Genomic DNA, 10,365 nt, shown 5'->3' on the forward strand with positions numbered 1-10,365 from the left:
CCGATTGGCACGTGTGTTTTGCTGTTTCCTGACCGAATCCGCATTTGGTTACTGATGTTTTTCCCGCATGAGAGAATTTATTTTAGTTGCACAATTTTACATCTAAATAAGGTGTTTGGTGCAGTATTTCTCAAGTAAAAAAATGTGCAACGTGTTGTCTTATGTAAACAAAGTCGGAGCTGCAGGGCAGGTCTGTCTCACTGCCTATGCTATCGGATAGAGAGCAGATCATCCTTAATTTATTGACTACTACTCTTTCTACTGTATAGGCTGCATGATTTATGTAAGATGACATCCAACAGTTCCCTGAAGAGGCGCCCTGGACATGGACGTCATTTAGCAGACGCTCTTATCCAGAGCAACTTACAGTGAGTGAGTGCATACATTTTCATACTGGCCCCCCGTGGGAAACGAACCCACAACCCTGGCGTTGAAAGCGCCATGCTCTACCAACTGAGCTACAGGGGACATAATAAATATTTGTGTGCCTTTTTTTTTGTGTGCTTTTCCATCAACCACAAGATGGTTGTAATTAGCATAATCGCTAACAGCTACACAGATTGGAATATACCACCCTCGTCAATCTGTCACCCAATCCCTGCCTAATGGGCAGGTCAGCCCTGGAGGAAAGTATTGGCTGTAAGAAGTAAGAGAGAACATAACATCTGGTTGTTTTTAAATTACTTCTATGACGTTGTTTGATTTTTTTGTCCAATCTGCGTTACCCACTCCAGTCAGCAGATGGCGATGTGAGACTTTCAGGGGATGCTTCTTGTGTGACGTATAATCTAGTGGACGGGACGGGAAGCTTCTTCAACAGCGACAAAAGGCTGCTGATTTGACCGTAGCTTGCTAGGGAACATAACACCTAAACATTGAAGCTCTTTAGACCAATCTTGTGTATTTAATCTTAGTGTTTAGCACATAATTGTGTTTACTAGTTCATTTAAACGTAATTTGCTTGTTAAATTATCAAATGTGTTGATACTGCACTAGGTTAATCGCCCGGAGCTTGAGCTCACTAAACTAGACGGAGAGAGAAGCTCTGGTGAAAGGAGAGGAAGAAGCTTTCAGAATGAAAAAGGAGGAAGAGGAGGCTATCACATTGAAAGAAGAGGATGTTACAGTGAAAGGAGAGGAAGAAGCTTTAATAATGATAAAGGAGGAAGAGGAGGCTATCACATTGAAAGAAGAACAGTATGATATTACAGTGAAAGAGGAAGATGGGAAAGAGGTTGTCAGAGTGGAAGAGGAGGAGGTAAAAGCTTTCAGAATCAAAAAGGAGGAAGATGCCATAACATTGAAAGAAGAAGAGAATGTAGTGAAAGAAGAGGAAGAACCTTTTGTAGTAAAAGAGGAAGAGGAGGCTATCTCAATAAAAGAGAAGCAGGAAGACGTTTTGGGAGTGAAAAAGGTGGAGGAGGAGCCTGAAGATCCGATTAACACCAGTGAGGACTGTCTTAAAAACAGGGGCACAAACTATGCAGTTGTTGAACTAATGTATGGTTTTAAAGGGGCATTCTACTGAAGTTCTACACTTGAATATGTTGTTCAGTTCTGTAGGAATTGTTAAAGGTTCAATCTGCCATTGGTACATATATTTTTTGGACTTTTAAATTAGATTTATTGAATTCTCCATGTGGTCTACATTAAAGTGCACTTCATCTAATATAACAGGCTTTTAAAATTCAATGCATAATTTCTATTTAAAATATCAAAGGGCACCCATTTCGTGGAAAGACCCTTTTACATTTGCATCACAAACAATATTTTATAAAATCATGATGAAAGTGACCGTTTTAGGCCCTGTTTAGATATATTAATGCCTCTTGTAAGACCCTGTGATTGTAATAGAAGATAATACGTTTACCATCTGTTTGATGTTCTCGTTCACACAGGAGGGAGACATTACTATCATGGATCCTCTGGGGAGCCTCAACAACATCCTGATGCTGACGAGGCAGAGAAGAGTCTCTCCAGATCAGAACACCAGATGGTACAGCTTGGTCTGGTCTAGCATACAGCTTGCTCTATCGGGGGCTGGGTTTCTGTAAAGCACTTTATGACAACAGTGACATCAGCATCCATAATGATATGTGTCTGTGTCCCCTCTATATGGTTACCAGGACAACGCTAGCCCTTCCTCCCTCCCAGAGTCCCCGTGTCGTACCTCTCCCAGTAGCACCTTACTGCTGGGTCTGAAAAGGTTGTCTGTGCGGCTGGTGGACTGCAGGAAAACAACGGGGCTGAGTGGAACTGTGAGAGGAGGAGAAGACAAGAAAGGAGCAGATTTGACTCATCAAAGTAAGTGCTGTAGTTTAGTTTGAACAAATAAAATAGATCTGCCCACTGGTATTTGTTACTAGGACAACCAGCAGAGTTCTGTTAGTTGACATGAAGATAGACTGGTGGATATGGATGTTATGAATATCATAACACTGAAAAAGGATTCTACCAATGAAAAGAGAGAAACCAATAGACTATATAAAACCTTGATGAAAGTTAGATTTAGAGAGAAAGTTTCAAGATGATCCGATGTATGGTGCATGATTTACAAATACTTTTCCTAAAAACATTATGGATGTTACATTGCCTGTCCCAGTCAACCCCCTGTCTTTACAATACTGTAGAACAAATCAAACCAATTTTATTTGTCACATGCGCCGAAAACAACCAGTGTAGACCTTACAGTGAAATGCTTACTTACAAGCCATTAACCAACAAGGCAGTTTTAAGAAAGAAAAAATAAATATAAATATAGCAAATAATTAAGGAGCAACAATAAAATAACAGCAGCGAGGCAATATACAGGGGGTTCCTGTACAGAGTCAATGTGCGGGGGCACCGGTTAGTCGAGGTAATATACAGGGGGTTCCTGTACAGAGTCAATGTGCGGGGGCACCGGTTAGTCGAGGTAATATACAGGGGGTTCCTGTACAGAGTCAATGTGCGGGGGCACCGGTTAGTCGAGGTAATATACAGGGGGTTCCTGTACAGAGTCAATGTGCGGGGGCACCGGTTAGTCGAGGTAATATACAGGGGGTTCCTGTACAGAGTCAATGTGCGGGGGCACCGGTTAGTCGAGGTAATATACAGGGGGTTCCTGTACAGAGTCAATGTGCGGGGGCACCGGTTAGTCGAGGTAATATACAGGGGGTTCCTGTACAGAGTCAATGTGCGGGGGCACCGGTTAGTCGAGGTAATTGAGGTAATATGGACATGTAGGTAGAGGTAAAGTGACTATGCATAGATAATAAACAGAGAGTAGCAGCAGCGTAAAACTGGGGGTGGGGTGGGAACAATGCAAATAGTCCGGGTAGCAATTTGATTAACTGTTCAAGAGTCTTATGGCTTGGGGGTAGAAGCTGTTAAGACGCCTTTTTTACCTAGACTTGGTGCTCCGGTACCGCTTGCCGTGCGGTAGCAGAGAGAACAGTCTATGACTAGGGTAGCTGGAGACCTTTGTATAGAGGTCCTGGATGGCGGGAAGCTTGGCCTCAGTGATGTACTGGGCCGTACGCACTACTCTCTGTAGTGCCCTGCGGTCGGAGGCCGAGCAGTTGCCGTACCAGACGGTGATGCAACCAGTCAAGATGCTCTCGATGGTGCAGCTGTATAACTTTTTGAGGATCTGAGGACCCATGCCAAATCTTTTCAGTCTCCTGAGGGGGAATAGGCTTTGTTGAGCCCTCTTCACGACTGTCTTGGTGTGTTTGGACCATGATAGTTTGTTGGTGATGTGGACACCAAGGAACTTGAAGCTCTCAACCTGCTCCACTACAGCCCTGTCGACGAGAATGGGGGCGTGCTCAGTCCTCTTTTTTCTGTAGTCCACAATCATCTCCTTTGTCTTGGTCATGTTGAGGGAGAGGTAGTTTTCCTGGCACCACACTGGCAGGTCTCTGACCTCCTCCCAATAGGTTGTCTCATTGTTGTCGGTGATCAGGCCTACCACTGTTGTGTTGTCAGCAAACTTAATGATGGTGTTGGAGTCGTGCCTGGCCGTGCAGTCATGGGTGAACAGGGAGTACAGGAGGGGACTGATCACACACCCCCGAGGGTCCCCTGTGTTGAGGATCAGCATGGCAGATGTGTTGTTACCTACCCTTACCACCTGGGGACGGCCTGTCAGGAAGTCCAGGATCCAGTTGCAGAAAGAGGTGTTTAGTCCCAGGGTCCTTAGCTTAGTGATGAGCTTTGAGGGCACTATGGTGTTGAATGCTAAGCTATAGTCAATGAACAGCATTCTCATATATGTGTTCCTTTTGTCCAGGTTGGAGAGGGCAGTGTGGAGTGCGATTGAGATTGCTTCATCTGTGGATCTGTTGGAGCGGTATGCGAATTGGAGTGGGTCTAGGGTTTCTGGGATAATGGTGTTGATGTGAGCCATGACCAGCCTTTCAAAGCACTTTATGGCTACAGACGTGTGCTACGGGGTGGTATGGAAATTGGAGTGGGTCTAGGGTTTCTGGGATAATGGTGTTGTGAGCCATGACCAGCCCTTCAAAGCACTTTATGGCTACAGACGTGAGTGCTACGGGTCGGTAGTCATTTAGGCAGGTTACCTTAGTGTTCTTGGGTACAGGGACTATGGTGGTCTGCTTGAAACATGTTGGTATTACAGACTCAGTCAGGGACAGGTTGATAATGTCAGTGAAGACACTTGTCAGTTGGTCAGCGCATGCTCGGAGTACACGTCCTGGTAATCCATCTGGCCCTGCGGCCTTGTGAATGTTGACCTGTTTAAAGGTCTTACTCACATCGGCTACGGAGACCGTGATCACACAGTCGTCCGGAACAGCTGATGCTCTCATGTATGCTTCAGTGTTGCTTGCCTCAATGTGAGCATAGAAGTAATTTAGCTCGTCTGGTAGGCTCGTGTGACTGGGCAACTCGCAGCTGTGCTTCCCTTTGTAGTCCGTAATAGTTTGCAAGCCCTGCCACATCCAACGAGCATCGAAGCCGGTGTAGTACGATTCGATCTTAGTCCTGTATTGACACTTTGCCTGTTTGATGGTTCGTCGGAGTGCATAGCGGGATTTCTTATAAACGTCCGGGTTAGAGTCCCGCTCCTTGAACGCGGCAGCTCTACCCTTTAGCTCAGTGCGGATGTTGCCTTTAATCCATTGCTTCTGGTTGGGGTACGTAAGTATGGTCACTGTCGGGACGACGTCATCGATGCACTTATTGATGAAGCCAGTGACTGATGTGGTGTACTCCTCAATGCCATCGGAAGAATCCCCAAACATATTCCAGTCTGTGCTAGCGAAACAGTCCTGTATCTTAGCATCTGCGTCCTCTGACTACTTCCTTATTGAGCGAGTCACTGGTACTTCCTGCTTTAGTTTTAGCTTGTAAGCAGGAATCAGGAGGATGGAGTTATGGTCAGATTTGCCAAATGGAGGACGAGGGAGAGCTTTGTACACGTCTCTGTGTGTGGAGTAAAGGTGGTCTAGAGTTGTTTTTCTTCAGGTGACATGCTGGTAGAAATGACATGAAACGGATGTAAGTTTCCCTGCATTAAAGTCCCCGGCCACTAGGAGCACAGCCTCTGGATTAGCATTTTCCTGTTTCCTTATGGCCCTATACAGGTTGCTGAGTGCCGTCTTAGTGCATCGGTTTGTGGTGGACAATATAAATAGTGGCGAACAAAACTCAAGATAGTTCCATTTTGAGTCTTAAAGGAGGACTGTAGCATCTAATGATGAAACATTATGGAGTCTTAAAGGAGTACTGTAGCATCTAATGATGAAACATTATGGAGTCTTAAAGGAGGTCAGTAGCATCTAATGATGAAACATTATGGAGTCTTAAAGGAGGACTGTAGCATCTAATGATGAAACATAATGGAGACTTAAAGGAGGACTGTAGCATCTAATGATGAAACATTATGGAGTCTTAAAGGAGGTCTGTAGCATCTAATGATGAAACATTATGGAGTCTTAAAGGAGGTCTGTAGCATCTAATGATGAAACATTATGGAGTCTTAAAGGAGGACTGTAGCATCTAATGACGAAACATTATGGAGTCTTAAAGGAGGACTGTAGCATCTAATGATGAATCATTATGGAGTCTTAAAGGAGGTCTGTAGCATCTAATGATGAAACATTATGGAGTCTTAAAGGAGGTCTGTAGCATCTAATGATGAAACATTATGGAGTCTTAAAGGAGACCAGGAGCATCTAATGATTAATAAATGCACTGTTGGTTAAGGGCTGTAAGTAAGCATTTCACTGTAATGTCTGCACCTGTTGTATTCGGCGCATGTGACCAATAAAATTTGATTTGATTTGATTTTTTGATTAAACATTATGGAGTCTTAAAGGAGGACTGTAGCATCTAATGATGAAACATTATGGAGTCTTAAAGGAGGTCTGTAGCATCTAATGATGAAACATTATGGAGTCTTAAAGGAGGACTGTAGCATCTAATGATGAAACATAATGGAGACTTAAAGGAGGACTGTAGCATCTAATGATGAAACATTATGGAGTCTTAAAGGAGGTCTGTAGCATCTAATGATGAAACATTATGGAGTCTTAAAGGAGGTCTGTAGCATCTAATGATGAAACATTATGGAGTCTTAAAGGAGGACTGTAGCATCTAATGATGAAACATTATGGAGTCTTAAAGGAGGACTGTAGCATCTAATGATGAAACATTATGGAGTCTTAAAGGAGGTCTGTAGCATCTAATGATGAAACATTATGGAGTCTTAAAGGAGACCAGGAGCATCTAATGATGAAACATTATGGAGTCTTAAAGGAGGTCTGTAGCATCTAATGATGAAACATTATGGAGTCTTAAAGGAGGACTGTAGCATCTAATGATGAAACATTATGGAGTCTTAAAGGAGGACTGTAGCATCTAATGATGAAACATTATGGAGTCTTAAAGGAGGACTGTAGCATCTAATGATGAAACATTATGGAGTCTTAAAGGAGGACTGTTGCATCTAATGATGAAACATTATGGAGTCGTAAAGGAGGACTGTAGCATCTAATGATGAAACATTATGGAGTCTTAAAGGAGGACTGTAGCATCTAATGATGAAACATTATGGAGTCTTAAAGGAGGTCTGTAGCATCTAATGATGAAACATTATGGAGTCTTAAAGGAGGACTGTAGCATCTAATGATGAAACATTATGGAGTCTTAAAGGAGGTCTGTAGCATCTAATGATGAAACATTATGGAGTCTTAAAGGAGGACTGTAGCATCTAATGATGAAACATTATGGAGTCTTAAAGGAGGACTGTAGCATCTAATGATGAAACATTATGGAGTCTTAAAGGAGGACTGTAGCATCTAATGATGAAACATTATGGAGTCTTAAAGGAGGACTGTTGCATCTAATGATGAAACATTATGGAGTCGTAAAGGAGGGGACTGTAGCATCTAATGATGAAACATTATAGAGTCTTAAAGGAGGACTGTAGCATCTAATGATGAAACATTATGGAGTCTTAAAGGAGGTCTGTAGCATCTAATGATGAAACATTATGGAGTCTTAATGGAGGACTGTAGCATCTAATGATGAAACATTATGGAGTCTTAAAGGAGGTCTGTAGCATCTAATGATGACACATTATGGAGTCTTAAAGGAGGACTGTAGCATCTAATGATGAAACATTATGGAGTCTTAAAGGAGGACTGTAGCATCTAATGATGAAACATTATGGAGTCTTAAAGGAGGACTGTAGCATCTAATGATGAAACATTATGGAGTCTTAAAGGAGGACTGTAGCATCTAATGATGAAACATTATGGAGTCGTAAAGGAGGACTGTAGCATCTGATGATGAAACATTATGGAGTCTTGAAGGAGGACTGTAGCATCTGATGATGAAACATTATGGAGTCTTAAAGGAGGACTGTAGCATCTAATGATGAAACATTATGGAGTCTTAAAGGAGGTCTGTAGCATCTAATGATGAAACATTATGGAGTCTTAAAGGAGACCAGGAGCATCTAATGATGAAACATTATGGAGTCTTAAAGGAGGTCTGTAGCATCTAATGATGAAACATTATGGAGTCTTAAAGGAGGACTGTAGCATCTAATGATGAAACATTATGGAGTCTTAAAGGAGGACTGTAGCATCTAATGATGAAACATTATGGAGTCTTAAAGGAGGACTGTAGCATCTAATGATGAAACATTATGGAGTCTTAAAGGAGGACTGTTGCATCTAATGATGAAACATTATGGAGTCGTAAAGGAGGACTGTAGCATCTAATGATGAAACATTATGGAGTCTTAAAGGAGGACTGTAGCATCTAATGATGAAACATTATGGAGTCTTAAAGGAGGTCTGTAGCATCTAATGATGAAACATTATGGAGTCTTAAAGGAGGACTGTAGCATCTAATGATGAAACATTATGGAGTCTTAAAGGAGGTCTGTAGCATCTAATGATGAAACATTATGGAGTCTTAAAGGAGGACTGTAGCATCTAATGATGAAACATTATGGAGTCTTAAAGGAGGACTGTAGCATCTAATGATGAAACATTATGGAGTCTTAAAGGAGGACTGTAGCATCTAATGATGAAACATTATGGAGTCTTAAAGGAGGACTGTTGCATCTAATGATGAAACATTATGGAGTCGTAAAGGAGGACTGTAGCATCTAATGATGAAACATTATAGAGTCTTAAAGGAGGACTGTAGCATCTAATGATGAAACATTATGGAGTCTTAAAGGAGGTCTGTAGCATCTAATGATGAAACATTATGGAGTCTTAATGGAGGACTGTAGCATCTAATGATGAAACATTATGGAGTCTTAAAGGAGGACTGTAGCATCTAATGATGAAACATTATGGAGTCTTAAAGGAGGACTGTAGCATCTAATGATGAAACATTATGGAGTCTTAAAGGAGGTCTGTAGCATCTAATGATGACACATTATGGAGTCTTAAAGGAGGACTCGTAGCATCTAATGATGAAACATTATGGAGTCTTAAAGGAGGACTGTAGCATCTAATGATGAAACATTATGGAGTCTTAAAGGAGGACTGTAGCATCTAATGATGAAACATTATGGAGTCTTAAAGGAGGACTGTAGCATCTGATGATGAAACATTATGGAGTCTTGAAGGAGGACTGTAGCATCTGATGATGAAACATTATGGAGTCTTAAAGGAGGACTGTAGCATCTAATGATGAAACATTATGGAGTCTTAAAGGAGGACTGTAGCATCTGATGATGAAACATTATGGAGTCTTGAAGGAGGACTGTAGCATCTGATGATGAAACATTATGGAGTCTTAAAGGAGGACTGTAGCATCTAATGATGAAACATTATGGAGTCTTAAAGGAGGACTGTAGCTTCTAAAGATGAAAAATGATGGAGTCTTAAAGGAGGACTGTAGCTTCTAAAGATGAAACATTATGGAGTCTTAAAGGAGGACTGTAGCATCTAATGATGAAACATTATGGAGTCTTAAAGGAGGACTGTAGCATCTAATGATGAAACATTATGGAGTTTTAAAGGAGGACTGGGATGAAAATGGAAAGGAAAGTGGATATCTAGTCAGTCACAGCTGAATGCATTCACCCTAAATGTGTCTTCCACAATGAACCCAACCCTTCTGAATCAGAGAGGTGCTGGGGCTGCCTTAATTGACGTTCCACGTCATCAGCGTCCGGGGAGCAGTTGTTGTTGGGGGATAACTGCTTTGCTCAAGTGCAGAACAGCAGACCTTTCCACATTTCGGGCATGGGGATTTGAACCAGCGACCTTTCGGTTACTGGCCCAACAGTCTTAACCTCTAGTCTACAAATGTTCCAACTTCAATTAATTATTTCTCAATGATGCTTTAAAGGAGACGATTACCCAAAATCCAGAAACTCTGAAGTGATTCCATACTGTGAAACCAGTCCAGTGGAGTTTGCCCTCTCTCCCTGTAGTGTTGTACTGAAACAGCTGCAAACACGTGACTCATGACGTTGCTGAATGCAGGCCTCGCTCTGCTACTTTGCCAGTTAATTTGTTATTTTATTAAAGCTATGGCCTTTGGCTTTCACCTGGAATTGTTTATGTATTAGAAAATGACAAAGTGAAAACAGGTTTTTAGAAATTGCAAATGTATTAAAAATAAAATACCTTATTTACATAAGTTTTCAGACCCTTTGCTATGACACTCGAAAATTGAGCTGAGATGCATCATGTCACGCCACAGATCTGGGGAAGTGTACCAAAACGTTTCTGCAGCAGTGAAGGTCCCCAAGAACACAGTGGCCAACATCCTTCTTAAAAGGAAGACTTTTGGAATCACCAAGACTCTTCCTAGTGCTGGCCGCCCGGCCAAACTGAACAATCGGGGGAGAAGGGCCTTGGTCAGGGAGGTGAACAAGAACCT

General features: G+C 42.0%; 1 non-coding gene across 1 annotated transcript; it reads right to left on the reverse strand.

Annotated features, from left to right (window-relative positions):
• Positions 1-393: 393 nt before the first annotated feature.
• trnae-uuc lies at positions 394-468 on the reverse strand. The gene has a single exon. It is a non-coding gene; the product is annotated as a tRNA-Glu (tRNA).
• Between the last annotated feature and the right edge of the window lie 9,897 nt (positions 469-10,365).

This window comes from Coregonus clupeaformis, unplaced genomic scaffold (assembly GCF_020615455.1).
Source record: "Coregonus clupeaformis isolate EN_2021a unplaced genomic scaffold, ASM2061545v1 scaf2269, whole genome shotgun sequence".
NCBI classification, from domain to species: Eukaryota; Metazoa; Chordata; class Actinopteri; order Salmoniformes; family Salmonidae; genus Coregonus; species Coregonus clupeaformis.